The sequence below is a fragment of the Schistocerca serialis genome, chromosome 9 (genome assembly GCF_023864345.2).
Source record: "Schistocerca serialis cubense isolate TAMUIC-IGC-003099 chromosome 9, iqSchSeri2.2, whole genome shotgun sequence".
Taxonomy (NCBI): Eukaryota; Metazoa; Arthropoda; class Insecta; order Orthoptera; family Acrididae; genus Schistocerca; species Schistocerca serialis.
In genome coordinates, this window is record NC_064646.1 from 404,560,665 (window position 1) to 404,564,336 (window position 3,672).

The 3,672-nt window shown below is 48.2% G+C and overlaps 1 pseudogene; it reads left to right on the plus strand.

Moving 5' to 3' along the window:
• The first annotated feature begins 517 nt into the window (after positions 1-517).
• LOC126420232 (5S ribosomal RNA) lies at positions 518-635 on the plus strand (annotated as a pseudogene).
• The last annotated feature ends 3,037 nt before the right edge of the window (positions 636-3,672 follow it).

Below are 3,672 nucleotides of genomic sequence, written 5' to 3' on the forward strand. Positions count from 1 at the left end.
TTGAACTGATTGTAAATCGCGCTCTGGAGATGTATGTGCCAATTAAGTGGATTAAAGATGGAAAGGACCTACCGGGGTTTAATAATCTGTGGTATCACGTATCGATACCACCCCTCTGCCATCCCACAGTTGGTAACGGCAACTCAAGTTTCCATCAGATGCTGAAACCAGTCGTGTGGGATGCGGCGGATCCAACTGGGCACGACCGCTGGGCCACCCCTCGAGTGGCTCTGGACTAGAACACCCTCTGCCGCCGTGATGTAGGGTGGTCGGCAGCAGCCACACAGCACATTCACAGCGAGGCGCGGCTCGATCGCAGCAGAGTCGTCGCGGTGACGCAGTCCATTTGCGACCCTGACAATGGGTTGTGCATTAGTTAAGAGAACCTCATCCTGCGATGCTCTTGTTGCTACTGTATTAATTGGACTCTACTGCTGCATCTTCATTTCGCTCGGAGAAAGCGGATAGTTAAATAAAACATGTGCTTACTGCATTCACTTTTTCGATAATCACTTCTGGCAACAGCCTTGCCGCAGTGGAGACACCAGTTCCCGTCAGATCACCGAAGTTAAGCGCTGTCGGGGGTGGCGAGCACTTGGATGGGTGACCGTCGGGGCCGCCATGCGCTGTTGCCATTTTTCGGGGAGCACTCAGCCTCGTGATGCCAATTGAGGAGCTACTCGACCGAATAGTAGCGGCTCCGATCAGATAAAACCATCTTAACGACCGGGAGAGCGATGTTCAGATTACACGCCCCTCCTATCCGCATCCTCCGCTGAGGATGACACGGCGGTCGGATGGTCCCGATGGGCCACTTGTGGGCTGAAGACGGAGTGCTATAGTGACTTACGATCCTGTCCAGCTTTCCTACGGCGACAGCTCCCGCCCCACTTTGCAACACCCCTTCTTACCGTTTTGTACGAAGCAGTACACTACATAATCAAATTCGGGAAATGCTGAGAAAATTTTCTGTTGAAAAAAAAAACCGCAAATGTTGATACGAAAAAGTTAGTGTAAATTCGTGCGTCCGTAAGAATATCAACGTGCGAAGCATACAACAACTCTCAGCGTCGTACGTTAGCGAAAGGTCTTACCGAAAACCTGAGAAAGTTCTGGACATGCTTAAAATCGCTAAGCGGCTCAAAGGGTTCTACTGAGTCACTAATCGACTAGATGGTTCAAATGGCTCTGAGCGCTATAGGACTTATCATCTGAGGTCATCAGTCCCCAAGAACTTAGAACTACTCAAACCTAACTAACCTAAGGACATGGCAGATATCCATACCTGAGGCAGGATTCGAACCTGCGACTGTGGCAGCAGCGCGGCTGCGGACTGAAGCGCCTAGAACCGCTCAGTCACAGCGGCCGGCACTAATTTTTGGTCCAGAATGACTGCGACGCCAGACATTTCGCTACTCGGCAGTGCCTCCTGAGTGTAAGAGACGGAGCGGGCAGCTGGAGAGGAGCTGCAGCTATAGCCTGCCGCCGCGGCCCACGCAGGGATCGATGCATCGGAGGGCCGGCCTTGGCTCGCCAGACAATAGGCCGGGCTCGGGACTCGACGCGGCGGCCTCTGGAGCTCCACGGCGTCGCAACCCACCAGCGGGATCAATACGTTGCAAAATAAACCAGTCCAGTGTTGCTCACCTAGCACTGGTATTCATTCCTTGTTGTTGCTCTTGTTTATGTTCTGGTCTTCTCTTCGAAGATTGGATTGAACCAGTTCTCCACGCTAGACTATCTGCATCACCGTACAATTTCTAAAACCTGTATCCACTTTAATTCACTGTATTCAAGCCTACATCTCCCACTACAATTTTCTCTGCCTCATGATGACTGGGTGTTGTGTGCTGTCCTTAGGTTAGTTAGGTTTAAGTAGTTCTAAGTTCTAGGTGACTGATGAACATATATGTTAAGTCCCATAGCGCTCAGAGCCATTTGAACCACCCACTACAATTTTTAACCATCAAATTTTACCTCATCACCTAACTGACGATTCCTTCATGCCTCAGGATGTGTCTTAACAATTGATTGCTCCTCTTAGTCATGTTGGTGCACCAACCTCTACATTAGTTAATCGATGTACCCATTTAATCTTCGAAGAACGCCGTCTTCCCTCCAGTGATTTTCATTGATGAAGTACGTCCGTAATACGAAATGCCGCTCCTCTAAATTTCTACAGCAGCGCTCCTCGAAATTACCGTCGTCTTTCCTCCAAAAAGTATGGTTCAAATGGCTCTGAGCACTATGGGCTTAACATCTGTGGTCATCTGTCCCCTAGAACTCAGAACTACTTAAACCTAACTAACCTAAGGACATCACACACATCCATGCTCGAGGCAGGATTCGAACCTGCGACCGTAGCAGCCGCGCGGTTCCGGACTGAGCGCCTATAACCGCTAGGACACCGCGGCCGGCCCAAAAAGTATGTCTGTAGTACTTGCGTGCTAATCAGACCTACCGGTAACAAATCCAGCAATCCTCCTTTAAATTGCTTCCATGTTTTCTTTAAATTCTTACCTGACGTGGATCCCAAACACTCGAACATTACCCAAGATTGGTCGCACTAGCGTTCTACACTCCATATCCTTTATGGATGAGCTACACTTTCCCAAAATACTCCCAATAAAACCAAGTCGATCGCTCGTTTTCTCTACTAGCAAACTAATGAGCTCATCCCATTTCATATCGCCTTGCAGCGTTACGCCTACATATTTAATTCAAGATACTGTGTGAAGCTCCACCCTACTAATGCTGTATTTGAACTTCACAGGGCAATTTTTCCCACTCATCCGCATTAACTAACATTTTTCTACATCACACCATGCAGAAATTTTTCCAAAACATTTTCTATATTTCTACAGTCACTCAACAAAAACACCTTCCTGTACGCCAAAGCGGCATGAACGAACTGCCGTAAATTGCTTCTCACCATGTCAAAAAATCAAATGATTCAAATGGCTCTGAGCACTATGGGACAACTTCTGAGACCATCAGTCCCCTAGAACTTAGAACTACTTAATCCTAACAAACCTAAGGACATCACACACATCCATGCACGAGGCAGAATTCGAACCTGCGACCGTAGCGGTCGCTCCGTTCCAGATTGTAGCGCCTTGAACCGCTCGGCCACTCCGGCCGGCTCTCACCCTGTCCGCTAGGTCATTTGTGTGTATAGCGAACAAAAGAGGCACTATCTCACTTCCGTGGGGCACTCCTAACTATACTCTTCTCTCTGACGAACAGTCGCCGCCGAGGATCAAGTACTGGGTTCTAGTTCTTGAAAATCTTCGAGGCACTCGCATATCTGGGATCCTAAACCGTATACTCGGGTGTTCGTCTACAGTATGCAATGAAGCTCGATGTGGAATGTTTTCGGGAAATTTAGGACTGTGTTGCCATCGATCAATGGCTTGTAGGATATCATGTGAGCAAAAGGCAAGTTGAGTTTCGCACGAGCGATTGTTTCTAAATCCGCGTTCATCAACTGACAGAAGCCCCATTCGAATTCAGAATGTCTTCAAGAATTCCACAGCAAACCGATGTTAAGGATTTTCTTAAAAATCCAGCGGTTATGATCGATTCTCCATCGTCATGCACCTCCGAGAAAGTTATATCCTCAGTTTAGTGGGGCAATAACTAACATTCAGTGCACAGACTGCGGGAAGATAC